Source organism: Equus przewalskii, chromosome 6, assembly GCF_037783145.1.
Source record: "Equus przewalskii isolate Varuska chromosome 6, EquPr2, whole genome shotgun sequence".
NCBI classification, from domain to species: Eukaryota; Metazoa; Chordata; class Mammalia; order Perissodactyla; family Equidae; genus Equus; species Equus przewalskii.
In genome coordinates this window covers 23,183,610-23,197,317 of record NC_091836.1, presented here as the reverse complement: position 1 = coordinate 23,197,317, position 13,708 = coordinate 23,183,610, and the positions used below count along the sequence as shown (strand labels likewise).

At 42.2% G+C, this 13,708-nt stretch overlaps 1 long non-coding RNA gene across 1 annotated transcript; it reads right to left on the bottom strand.

Moving 5' to 3' along the window:
• Positions 1-5,097: 5,097 nt before the first annotated feature.
• On the bottom strand, positions 5,098-11,720 carry LOC139084284 (uncharacterized). Its single transcript, XR_011541663.1, has 3 exons — positions 11,641-11,720; positions 7,176-7,314; positions 5,098-5,985 (listed from the first exon to the last, which is right to left on the bottom strand). It is a non-coding gene; the product is annotated as an uncharacterized lncRNA (long non-coding RNA).
• Between the last annotated feature and the right edge of the window lie 1,988 nt (positions 11,721-13,708).

Genomic DNA, 13,708 nt, shown 5'->3' with positions numbered 1-13,708 from the left:
TTCAATTAGGTTATGTTGATATTTTTAACTACTTAACATAAATCAATCAATTCTTCTATTGTTCTCCAAATAGATCCTTTCAAAAGGATCATGGATGATATGTGGGGTTGACAGCCAAATACAAGCTAGAGTCTAGACTAAAGAACAAATGTATTAGCTTTGCTGAATCATTTGTCTTAAACCCTATCAAACAAAGATTGCATTAACAGAACGCAGAGCCTATATGGTATTTCTTAAAAAGCAGTCTAATAGGCAAGAATTTGCCAGGTTTTCTCCTGCTGAAGGAAGAGTATGCCCCAATATGAGAACTCCAACAGCTAATCTGTAGAGGTGGATACGAGGCAGAGGCCGATAAAACCCACAAGTGAGAGCCATCAGCTTTTCTTGCTCTGGTTCCCAGCTGTCCAAGCAAACATCTGTCTAGCATGTCTTAGGGGAGAGTGTACTCACGAGGTCACCTGAGTCTTCCCAGTCCCATGGTTATTGGCATTCTGCTTAATGTACCAGCTCCTTGTGAGTGTAGTTAGCATGAAACAGTCCCAGAGAATCTGATTGCATTTAGAAGCCCTTACAGAGAGTTCCTGACATATGAAGCCTGAAGCTTAGATCCTGGAACATGATGTCCATATCAATGTACTGCTGTTCTGGGAAGTCTTATCCAGACAGTCCCCTGGTTCAGCATCTCTTAGATCACATTCCCTTCACATCTTCTGTGCTTCACAAGTGCAATGATAATACCTCAATTCCATTTCAGTTCTTCAACTTATTAACAAGCCTATATGGCCAAAGTGAAGACTTGGCAATCTCAGATGCCAATTTAACTATTCTCCAATAAAATCCTTCCTGTCTGTTAACTGGGTAAATGAACACAATGAGGCATTTTTCACCTGGGTTGTCTAGTTATATCTGGCTTCTGACAGTATTTCACATATAAATTATTATTCATAGCCTACTTTATTTCAGGCAAAGCGAAAGACGTTGCCACCCCACAGAGAATTTCAAGATTGTTGTGGGGGAATTCTACAAAACTTGCCAAATTAGTACATGCTAGCAATTTTTTAAATAATCCATTATGTTGATGTGGGAAGACTGTGGATATAAATTCTTTAATTATCTCTCCCTTTGGCTTAATTTTAGCTTTGTGGTGTGAGAGTAGATCTGCATTTGCACTGCTGCCATAATATTTGATGGCAGTTCCACTTGGCTCCTTTCTCGGCCTGAGTTCAGGGCAATATGGCAGTTCTGTGATGTGGACACAGTTTCTATGCTAAAGCCATCCATTTTAATAAAGTAAAGGTCTGGCCCATTGAGCCTAGTTGAATACAGCTGTTGCATTGATCTCTTCTGAAGCTACAGCCGTTGAGTTCATTTCCTTAATCACATTTTCCATACGGGTAAAAGCATGAAGCTGCTTGGTATCTTCCAGAGTGCATGCATTCTAATTTCAGAATCTAATCAAACGGAACTGGCTTCCTGACAGAGTAAACCGAGCAAAATACTGTATCCAGACCAGCTGCCAAGCTAGCAGCCTGAATTTATTTTTCCTTGCTTTGCTAAATGCATCTTGAATTTTTGAAAACACAGTCCAGGTTCTGGAAATTTAGCATTTTTGAACCAAGACCAGTCACCTCTAATATTCTTCTGTAAACACATCCATTAAATTTCAAAAGTCAGGTAGCTGAGTTAATCCTTTCTTACATGTCTATGGCCAAAAATAAAACATAGTCCTCTTTTCTATTGAACACAGGGATTGTGTACATTAGACCCTTGTCATTTGGGCTAATCTAATGGTAAAGAGCACCTGTAAATATCCATGCATGTCTGTCCTGATTACGACCTCTGTACTTCTTATTTGATCCTTATAATCTAACTCATATCTGAAATCTTTCCAGGTGTTTTCTATGCCACTTTTTATATATCATTTCATATATAAATATCAAAGCTTTATTTGTAATATAGACTCAATGTAGCAACCAGGACGCATTCAGAGAAATGAAACGGTTAGCTGGGTAGACAACCTATTTCTCAAACCGCTTGGCTTGTGAAAGAGGGCTTAAGGAGGTGCAGAATGTATTACCAATTCCTTTCTTGTTGCTAATTCTAATTTTTTCACCTGCAAAACAGACTCTTTTGTTGCACATGTCTTTTATCAACCGCAAATATTTTGTTTATATTTATGCTTCGGTTTTGTTTATCTTTTACCACTATACCAAGGATGGCCTTTGGAGGAGGTGCGTATATGGGCTGAGAACTTTATCATTCACTCAGGAGATACTTAGAAGTGCACATAACCTCAAATCAAGTGGATACCACCTTCCACAAGTAGCTTACTTACACCCTGACTTCCTGAAGGCCCTGCAATTCTCCCTTCCCCCACTCCAGCTCACATCTCCAGCCCGTTTTCTAGGCTAGCCCCTAGTCATGTATCAACATTTAGCTCAGCTATCACTTCTTCCCAGAAGCCTTTTTTGCTCTCTTCTCTTCTGTTTCTTCACACTCTTTCTTGCTTTCAAATAGCATCCATATGCCAAGGACTCCCAAATGTAAATCTCTAGTCCAGCTCTCTTCTGAGCTTCAGACATTTATGAATAACTGTTTACTCAATATCACCACTTACATGGCAACTTAAGCTAAACATGCCCAAACCAAACTCATCACCCCTCCTTCAAAACACCCGAACATGGCACTAATGTTGAATTAGTTGTCTGTCGCTGTGAAACAAATTACCACAAAATCTAGTGGCTGAAAACTACAATAAACATTTGTTATCTCATGGTTTCTGTGAGTCAGGAATTTGGGATTCACTTAGCTGGGTGATTCTGGCTCAAGGTCTCTCATGAGTTTGCAGTCAAGATGTTGGCCAGGGCTGCAGTCATCTGAGGGCTTGAATGAGCATAAAAGATTCCCTTCCAAGATGGCTTACTCACATGGCTGGCAAGTTGGTGCTGTCTGTTAGTAGGAGACCCCAGTTCCTCCCCACGTGGACCTCTCCATAGGGCTCCACGCAGCTGCTTGAGTGTTCTCACAACATAGTGGCTGGCTTCCTCCAGAGCAGGTGACCCAAAAGAGAGCCAAGAGGAAGCTATAATATCCTTCATGACCCAGCCTCATAAGGCAAATGCCATCACTTTCTCAGTATTGTGTCAGTCACACAGGCTGGCCATGATTCAGTGTGGAAGGGTAATACACAAGGATGTCAATACCAGCAGACAAGGATTATTAGGACCATCTTGGAAGCTGGTTTCCACCACTGTCTTTCCAGTTGCTCATAACAAAAACCAGAGAGTCATCTTTGACACCTTCTCTCTCAGCCACCTCCAGTCAGTACCAAGTCTAGTCTGCCTCATCTATACTTTGGCTCTATCTGCTGTTATCACTCTGTCGTTTTCATCTGATGAGATCACACTAAGACTATGCCATCTCACTGCATAAGAGCTAAGAGCTGAAGGGGAGTGTGCAATCTCTTCTCTAATCCTGCTTGATATTTTACAGCAGAAGCAGTCCTGGACGATCCCTCAAGAAACCGCCCTCTTGTCTAAGCACTACTACCCCCTCCAAATTCCTTATCTATAGGATGTTGGAAAATGAGGGAAATTAATAATTGTTGAGTGCCAGGCACTTAACATGTTTTATATCTTTTAATTATTACACCAAACCTCTGAGAAAGGGTTTTTTTTAATCTCCATTTTACAGAGCAGGAAACTGAGTCATGAAGTGATTAGCCCATATTGTCACAGCTAGAGAGTAGCTAAGCTGGGATCTGGATCCAGGTGCATCCACTGCAGAGCTCATTTCAGCTTCCGCCTCCCCAGAATTCGTCCTTCCAGGCACCTGCCTACAGTGAAGGCACCTACAGCAGCCTGTCTGATTAGTGTGCTCCTTTCATAAGGAAGTTTCTGTCTTGATAGAGAATAAAGTGAAAGTAGGAGTTAGAAAAAAGCCTTCAGATCTTTCTTTCGCCTTTAAAGAAGTAAATGACATTTGCCTCAAAGAAAGGTCAAGTGATCACAGGCTGGGAGGAGAAACTGGTCTTCAGGAGAATCAAGGCCTAGGGCGGGGGGAGAACTTACAGAAAAGATCAGAAGCCGACGTAAGTGTGTCAAACAGAAAGTTGGGAGAAAAGGAAAAGATTTCTGCTTCCAAAACTGGACTGAAGCATTCAGACGGCGCCTTGTTCGGTACAAACTTGTGAGTGGGTGGGTTGCGTCTGAATCAGAAGTATGGTTGGTGTGCAGCTTTTCTGGAGAGGGCAGCAGTGGCAGAATGCCCAGATCAGAAACGAGCTTGTCTTTTACTGCACCCAGAAGTCTGTGCTCTCTTTTCCCTTCACTTTGGGGGGCTGCTGGGAGAGATTCTGTCATTTGCACTGCTTAGTGACAAACAGGAAGTCGTGATGAGGAGACAATAATACAGGAAAAATGAGACCACCAGAAAAGCACCGGAAGCAAAAATCTGTTTCTCAGGAGGTGAAATTGCAGTAAACGGAGAGGGTTTCAGAAATTGGACCCAATTAATGTTCTTGACTTGTGTCCTCCTTATCTCTGGGGACCAGGTGTGGTAAATTGGAAAGGGCAGGCCTGGACTTTACGGTGGCAGAGAAATGGGTATAACAGAATAATGGTATAAGGGTATAGTACAGTAATCCCCGTTGAGTCATTTGTAGCTGGGTGTTCTGTGAGCCCCTCCCCCGGGGGCTCAAAGCTGCCATTGTGACTCAATAGCTTAGGTAAAAATGAAAAGTGTGAGCCCCTCCCCCAGGGGGAGCTTTTTCCGTCTTAAAAAAAAAGAGATAATTCCTAGGAAATACAAAGGAACGAGTCTCTAATCACTGACAGTGGAAATGCCAAGTACCTTGGCCCACCAGAGGGCAGAAAGGACTCTCTAGGTAGAAGGTGGGCTGAGCAGCCCTGGTTGGAGGCAGGTTCCCCGGGGCAGGTGTGCGGAGCTCTGGTCTGTTCACCGACATGTTCCTGGGCTGGCTAATTCCTTCCCCAAACATCTGCTTGCTGTCAGATTAGGAGAGCTACACCTGCTTTCCCCCTCTCTCAGGGATGTTGAGAGTTATCGTGAAGGGCCGTAATGAAGGGAACTGGGAGATTCTCGAGACAGATATTGTTTAATTGCTTATGTTGGCTCTGTGAGTAAGCTCAGATGTGGAGAGCTGACAATTGCCTGGGGCATCAACCAAGGTTCTTGGAGGCAAAGGGCAGGCCGCAGGCACAGTCCGGTCAGCTGCTGAATACCCTGCAGCGTGATGGACATGACCTTCAGCCATCTTCCTATTAGGCTGGAGACCGTGCAGAAGCAGGGCGATGGGATGTGGCCCCTAGGGCTTGTGACCACCACCTCTTAAGACTCCCCAAAGAGAGGAGGGGTGTGGACAAGAAGAGAGGATTGAGATCAAACACCTGGATAGCAACGTGTCTCTTACCCTTGTTTAATTTGCTAAGTGTAGTAAGATTAGGCTGGGTAATTCAGTTTGGCAGGAGAATATTTTTAGTTTTTCGGAAGTGTTGCTTTCATTGACTGCTCATTCAATTATGTGGCAACCATAATCTATGGTTCTAGCAGTTCTGTGAAATATACCAGCCTTGGATAAGGTTAAACTTCAGGGACCCCAAAAATGCAATAGCTCAACAGATTGGCTCAGCAGGCAGCTCGCCTCCCCATAATTAACCAGGGACCTGGGTTTGTTTCTTTGTCCAATTTTGAGAGGGCATCTCATCTGGGTTGCAACCAGTGGGAAAGGAAAACCGTATGACCTCTTCTGATCTGGTCTCAAGACACCAGGCTGGGAAGGGGACACATCACTGCCATCATACTTCACTGGAGAGAACTTAGTCACATCTTCTGCACAGAAGGTGGTGAAAGGTCGCATAGCCGGTCAGCCCTGTGCCTTGCTACATTTCCGTTACTATGGAAGAAGGGAAGAATAAAGCCAGCAGTATGTGTCACACTTCCATAGGTCAGTACTAGTTCCTCTTTCTGCAGAGGAGAAAACAGATTAAGAGAGGTAAATGGGCTCATCCAAAGGCACACAGCTAGTTAAGGGATAGCATCGGAGCAATAACATGGGTAGTTTGGCTCCTCGGTTCTTTTCTTTATCCCTACCATTCTCCCAGGACAGTGGGGCAGATCATTTGAAATTAGCACTGCCCTGGAAAAGCTAGGATGTATAATTAATATCAATATATGGAGCCCACAGGGATAAGTGCTAGGCAGTGACAGTACTGTGTCCAACTCCTCTGCCTTCCTCTCTAACCCCGGGTACAAAGTCTCTGAGGTAATAACTGATAACTGCCCTGCCTGCTGGGATGCCAGCCTATGGAGAGCAGATGTGTGCAGACACAGAATCAGACAGAAATAGTGATAACACTCTCTCTTCAGCCTTCTCAGTTTATCTACCTCCACCACAAATGTTTTTCTGTGACCATTCCGGTTCCCATGGGCTTCTGTTATTCTAGAATTCCTTATGCTGTTGGTTGCTCCCTCCCCCAGTGTGATCAGTCTATGGAGAGTAAGAATTCAATGGGCGCGAGAGACCCAGATTGAAGCAATTATTTTTGTCATCTCCGCATTGGCATGCACAGCCACTGCCACCCTGGCCACCTCCCTCCCACCAGGACTTCTACAGGAAATCCCTGACTTTGTGTAATGTGAATCAGATCTCTCCAAGTATCACCAGCCTGTGGGCTCAAGCTCAGGATTCCTTAAATTCAGAACTAAATCTTCTTAGTTCTTGGTCTGAATGATTCATAAAAGCATGTCTGGTTCTTTGGAAAATCCCAGCCCCAAAGCCCTTCTGGGAGTCTCTTAGTGGGGGCAAGGGTTTCTTACATATGTTCTTGATTCAGGGCCACCCTCTCTGCCTCTGTTGCTCTGACATGCACCCACTCTGGGTCCTCTGTCCTGCCAAGGTAAAGACACTCAACCCACATTGCTCCAAGTCCTTTCTGTCTCAAGCCCCCTGATCTGCCAAGAGTTGGACCAGAGAAACACTTCCTCCATCTGTTTTACTCACTTTGGGGCATGACCACAGCAAGGTTGCTTGGGCCCCAAGGTGTTGCTGAGTCCAGTGAGATGGCTCTTTCAGTTATACACACTTCCCAGAATGTACTTATACCTGTATACGTGTTGACCCTGGGCACAGATGCTCATTCCATATGTTCTCTCACCTTACAATGAATTTTTGTGTCCTGCTCCTCTGTAGTTGGCTTCCTTAGAGTGTCCTTCCACCCCCAAGTTGTCAGACAATTCAGTGTGTATCCGATCCTCAGGCACTGACAAGATTTACGTTCCTTTTCCAGGAGGAACCTTGGGTAATAGAGCCCAGGGAAGGAGATGAAGTCACAAATCCTTACTCAGAGCTGTATCCAAATCTAACTCCAGTCCATCACATCGTCCGTGCCCCCCCACCCACAGGTCTCCACTCAGAGGAATGCCTTCCTTTAATGCAATGCTGTATTAGTGTTTTAGATGCACAGCCTTTCAGTCATAGCTATTGCTTTCTTTCTGGGCTGCATCCTCAGATACATTGAAATAAAGGAGCTATTTATGCACAGACTCTATGGCTGTAGAAATTATCCAGTAGCCCAGATGTCTGTCTTTATGGAAAATTATTAAATTGTCCTGTCAATTTCCAAAAAGACCACCACAAAAAACCTTTGATGGAGGAAAGCTAAGTTTATTAGACTCACTGCCATAAAGGAGAGTACTACTTTGACAGTCTCAGTAGTATCTCAGAGAGGGAAATCGGGGAAGGATATTTTTAGTATATTAGACACAGGGCTGGGTGATTTAAGGCGGGTCTTACAAGGCAGACAACTAGTTAGGATTGAGTGGAGTTTCGACATGAAAGCTTTACATTGATGATTACACAAAGCAAGGGTTTTAGAGTATTGATAAGTAAGTTGTTAGTCTTGATAAGTGAGCTGTTTTAGTTGGTTCACAGTGCTAACTTCCAGAAACAACTCTTTTCTGGAACAAGTAGCTAAATTACTCTTGCCCAGTCCTAGTCTTATTTAGCAAAGAAACAGGAAAATAAATTTCAGTTCCAAAAATTTTGGCACGTTTGTATCACACATGTAACTATAAGTTGTCTTGTATTTTTTTTCCATTAAGTTTCTCATGATGGCACCTCCAAGTTCTTGGTAATTTTGCGGGACTTTGTTCACACCACTGTTTTGGTGCATGGTTCTTCCAACTTTTCTCCTTTACACTCTCTTGGGAGAGGGGGTCTTTGGTAAAACAGAGTCAAGAGACAAGGACGTAATTCACTAAAGTTAATCCTTGAGAAGCTATCATATTAGCAAAAGAAAAAAGGTGATTTATTTATGAATCTGAAGGAACCAAAGCCTCTTCAGCAATTCCAAGACATGCGGGATTTGACGCTGCCCCTCCAGATGGAGCTGGATTTGGGGGGAAATTAGAGAAGTTCAACAAAATCAAGGATACTATAAGGAAGAAGAGTAAGAGAGACCAGAGAAAGAAAGATCACCTGGTTACTGATAGGCAACTGATGAGTGACTTAATGGGAAAAGTAGAAGAATATTCTGCTTCATCCTTTGGAACTACACACAATTAGCCTGTGTGCCTGCCTGTTCCTTTGCTAGATTCTGAGATCCAAGAGGGTCTTCATATCCCTATTGCCTACCAAGGTGACATCCCTTCATAATAAGGAGTTTTGAACAGACTTGATTATGAGGCCGACTTCCTCCACTTACAGAGGAAGAATCAGCATTCCTGTCAACTGCACGCAATTGGATACATTTTTTGTTTAGATGTCCAAAATTATTCAAAGGTGGCTGTACCCCATTGTATCTATCTTCGTGGTCTAAATTTGGCAGTCATATATATTAGCCTGTAATCCACCTCTCTTAGTCCTTCATCAGGTGTCTCTTCAAAATGTCTTTTGAAGTGCAGCATCATTATATCATTTTTACTAATACCAGTCTCAGGACCGATTTTCCCTCTGGCAGTTTCCGTAATTGGTGATTTGGCAACACTGGGTTTTTTCTTCCAACCTGCTTGTTTCCTTCACTTAAAGCAAATTCTGTCAAATGAATAAGTGCCTATAGCACAATTACCAAGCATAAAACGAAACCACAAATAGGCATTAGCTTACCAGGGTAGTGCCTAGTATATTAAAAAGAAAGAGACAGGCATATGAGATTGACAAGAGAATAGAGCATTTCATTTTTTCATTCTGTTTTATTGCTGCAATATCCAATTTGATGGCCTCCAGCTTTCACAGCATCAGCTTCCTGCAATGACACTAATGAAGAAATGCTGCTTTTTGTTTATTCTTTAAGCAACTGTGTTGCTCTTTAATGGTAATATGGCACTTTCCCCCCATTCATGCAGAGTTATGAGCAGTTGAGTCTCTAGGCTCCCTCTGATGTGTACAGCACTCTGTTCCCTTTAAGATTTCTCTGACTGGATGGTAAGTACACTTTTCTGTCAATAAATTCAATGTTCTAGATATTTCAAAGTGTGGGCAGAAATGAGGATCTTTTCCAGCTTGGAAAAAATTAAAAAGTCCAAGAAGGAAGAGGGATCACTTTATTTTTTATCTCATTTCTCTGCTGTGTGGGATATACTGTTTTAATTATTTCCTAATCATTTTCTTCAGTCTGTTCCCTATGAAGGCACTCACATTTATAACCATTTTGGTTAATCATTCGCACGTGACTGACTTCCAACTAGTTTCTCATTTAAGCAGAAAGTTATTCTGTCACTTTGCCAGAATGTTCACTCTGGCTTGATTTCCCATGGGGCTCATTTAGTTTCTTCTCTGCTTTCTTCTTTGGGTTCCTTCTGCTTGCCCAGAAGTGTCGAATTTGATCTTATGTCAGCTCTCAGAGACTCCAAAATAAATGAAGGCTGGGTTTAAGCTGCCAGAACAGTGAGGGCAGTGAGGCACACCTACCGTTTTCAACTCGGTTTGATCCCCTATCATGAAATGTAGCTGAGTCCTAGGCTTGGTTCAAACCAGCTGAGACATAACCCAAAGTCACTAACACAGCAGAGCGGCTTCAAGATCCAGGAACAAAGGGAATATCTTCCAGAGAGCAGGAAGCTAAGTAGGTTACCCTTTTCCCCAACTTGGGAGCATTTTATTTCCACAGGATAATGGACAGATTTTGATGTTTCCACACACAAAATTAATCTATCCCACAAATTAAATAGAAATGGATGGGTATTTCAAATGAAACTTCTCATATTACATCAAAATAGGTAAAAAGATTAAGAAATTTCCTTTCAGTTGTGGGAAGAGAAAAACTAATACAATGTTTTAATAAAAAACTCTATTTTTCAAATGTTACTGAAACTGTTGAGTATTAATGCCTAGCAAAGTCTTTCTAACATTATTATCATGATTACTATTGCTGTTATTAGCAATTCAAATTAACAAACATTTATTGAGTCACTGTTATAAAAGATGGGAAGAAAATGACAAAATTAAATGACTTAGTCCTTGAATTAAGAGGCCAGCAAGACTACGGGAGAAAGGAACATGTAAATGGCTAGCTATAGAGCAATGTGGAATGGCCTAAGTTCTAAGTAGGTAACCCAGAGGAAGGAATAGGCAATTCTGACTTGGACTATTGGTGAAAGGAGCCATTGGTAAGCTGGGCATTGAGGCATGCAAACGGTTTTGGACGGTGAAAATTTGTTGGATTTTTAGATTGAGAGGATTGCATAACTAAAGCCATATGGGCAGGAAAGTGAATCCACACATTCAGGGAGTGAGTGGTAGCCTGGTGTGCCTGGAGCAGAGGGTTGTAGAGGAGTGGATAGACAAACAAGGCTGGAGACATAGCTTAGGGTTGGCCTGAGTGCCACTCCAGTACTCTGTTTTTTAAGGGGGTACCTTGATGTGCTATAAGGAATGTAGCAGAGTGAGCAAGATTTCAACTTCCAACTCCAGCATTTGATAGCTTCGTGAACTTGGGCACCAGTTTTTGGATCCCTAAACTGAAGATAATAATAGTAGTTACCACCTAAAGTGATAAGACCAAAGATCAAACACATATGAAAGAACTTAGCCCATTTCCAAGCACTAAGTAAGCTCTCAATAAAGAGCAGCTATTATTACTAGAATTACCTTAATATGATAAACAGATGATTTTAGCAGATATTCAGAATTAATTGGAAATACAAGCAAGGTGAAGAGAAAACAAAGAATTGCTTTGGAAGTTGTTGCAATGGCCAAGATGTTGAAGGGAAAGTTGGATAGGGGATAAAGATAACACAATTTGGTGACTTATAGGATGTGAAGGGTGAAGAAGAGTATAAAATAAATCCAAGTTTTTAGCTTGAACGATTGAGAAGACCATAGACTGTAATGCTATTATTTGAAAAAGAACTTAGGAGAAGCAGCAAGTTTGGATTATTGATGAGGAAAAGGGATATTCAGTTCAGTTTCAGACATGATGAGTGTATTCGTTTCTTAGGGCTGCTGTAACAAAGTACCACAAACTAGGTACCTTAAAATAACAGAAATATATTGTCTCATAGTTCTGGAGGCTAAAAGTCTGAAATCAAACGTCAGCAGAGCCATGCTGCCTCTGACACCTGTGGGTAAGATTCCTTCCTTGCCTCTTCTAGCTTCTAGCTTTGCCAGCAATCTTGGCATACCTCTGCTTGTAGCTTCATCACTCCAATCATCGCCTTCATCATCACAAGGCTGTCTCCTCCCTGTGTGTCTATGTCTCTTCTCCTCTGATAAGGACACTAGTCTATGTATTAAGGGCCCACCCTACTCCATTATGACCTCATCTTAACTGGTCTCATTACAATGACCCTATCTCCAAATAAAGTCACACTCACAGGTAGTAGGGGCTAGGACTTCAACATATCTTTTTGGGGAACTCACTTCAACCCATAACAGTGAGTTTCAGATACCTATGGCGATCAAGGTAGAGAAGTCCAATGGGCAGTCAAGATATGCAAGTCTGGAGCTCAGGAGAGAAGTCAGAGATATAGATGTGTAGTGGAAGAATCATCACCTTGAGGTGACAGTTGAAACATGGGAGTGACTATATGAAATTGGTCAGAGAAAGAATATAGAGTGAAAAGAAGGAAAAGAGTACAACCTCGTGTAATTCCTCTAATAATTAATGGCAGCCTCTGTTCCAGGACAGGCCAAGAATTGCTGAGGGTGGGTTTGGTGGAGGGTAGTTACTGAGTGAGGACTGAACCAGAATTGGCATGAGATAAGGGCTGACAGCAAGAATAAGCCCTAAGCAGTCTACCTAAGATATGGAGTTGGATGTGACATCAAGATTTGTGAGTAACAGTAAGTCACGTGGACCAGAAAACCACATGTACAACAGAAAGCCAATTTCTGCTTCCTGAAAAGAGCTGGACCAGATAGTTATGCAGAGCAGTGGTTCTCAAAGTGGGTCCCCTGGACCAGCAGCAGCAGCACCTGGGAGCAAGTTAGAAATGCAGATTCTCAGGCCCCACGCTAGACCTACTGAGTGAGAAACTTGGGGCCAGGGCCCAGCAATCTGGGTTATAACAAGCCCTCCAGGTGACCCTGATGTGCACGGAAGTCGCTAAACCACCGTTGTCAGGCAGTGTCAAGTCCCGGTTCACGGCCTGAGAAACCAAAAGTAAGAGGAGCACTGCTGGGTGGGACATTTCACAACAAAGTGCTGCCCAGTGGGGAAGTCCAGGGCTTTGAAGATTATTTTCTCTCTAAGTCCAGCAGAGTTTTAAGTTAACAAAATGATTAATAACAGCTGAAAATTAGTGCGATGGCGTCTGACTGTATCTTTGCATTTTAACTTATTTTCATATAAGGGCAAGCACGGTTATTAGAGATTAGTTTTTATTCTGTTTATTGGTATAAACAAGGCCAATATTATAGGATAATGTAATTGGGACATAAGGTCATTCCTTTAGACAAGTGCGAATGGCATATCCCTGGAGGGGTGCGAGATGATCCATTTGGGGAGTGAAAAACTATGTCAGGACTTATCTATCTCAAGAAATAAGGAAGCGATTCAGGTTAACTAACCTTTAATATACAAATCAACCTGGCACCCTCAGTTAGTCTGTCAAATGAACGCATTCCTCTGGTTTTTCTAGAGAGGAAGTGGGAATTCCATAAGGCCAGGGGTTAACAGTGGAACCCTCATTCATTCAGTTCCATTCATTTTGTTCCAACAAACTGCAGTTTACATGTGCCTGGTTAAGTGGATTTTTGGACTGCATTGTCTACTTTTACCTAAAGTCATCGTACCCTAAATAGACAAGTTACTTTCAAAAAGAAAGTGTGGACTGAAGTTCAATTTTAATAGTGAAAGTGTAAGGGAATAGTGAAAAAAGTGAGAGCAGCAGCTTGGTTCAGTAGATAAGAACAAGAATTCTGGACCCAACCACCTAGCAACTGTGTGACTTTGGGCAAGTTACTTAACCTCCTAACCTCTCTGTGCTATAGTTTTCAAATGTGTAAAAAGGAGATGATAATAGTACCCACCCCCCAAGGCTTTTAGGAGAATTACAAAGTCAATATTTTTGAAACACTTAGGAAGGACAGTGCCTAGTATAGAGCAAACTATACGAGTTTGTTATAATAAATAGCTTGAATTCTTTGCCAGCAACATTACAAAATAAAAACAAGGATCTAGTTAGGTCTAATAAAAAGTTAGCCAATATTTTTTCTAATTATCAAGAAGACTATTGGAATTATGGATTT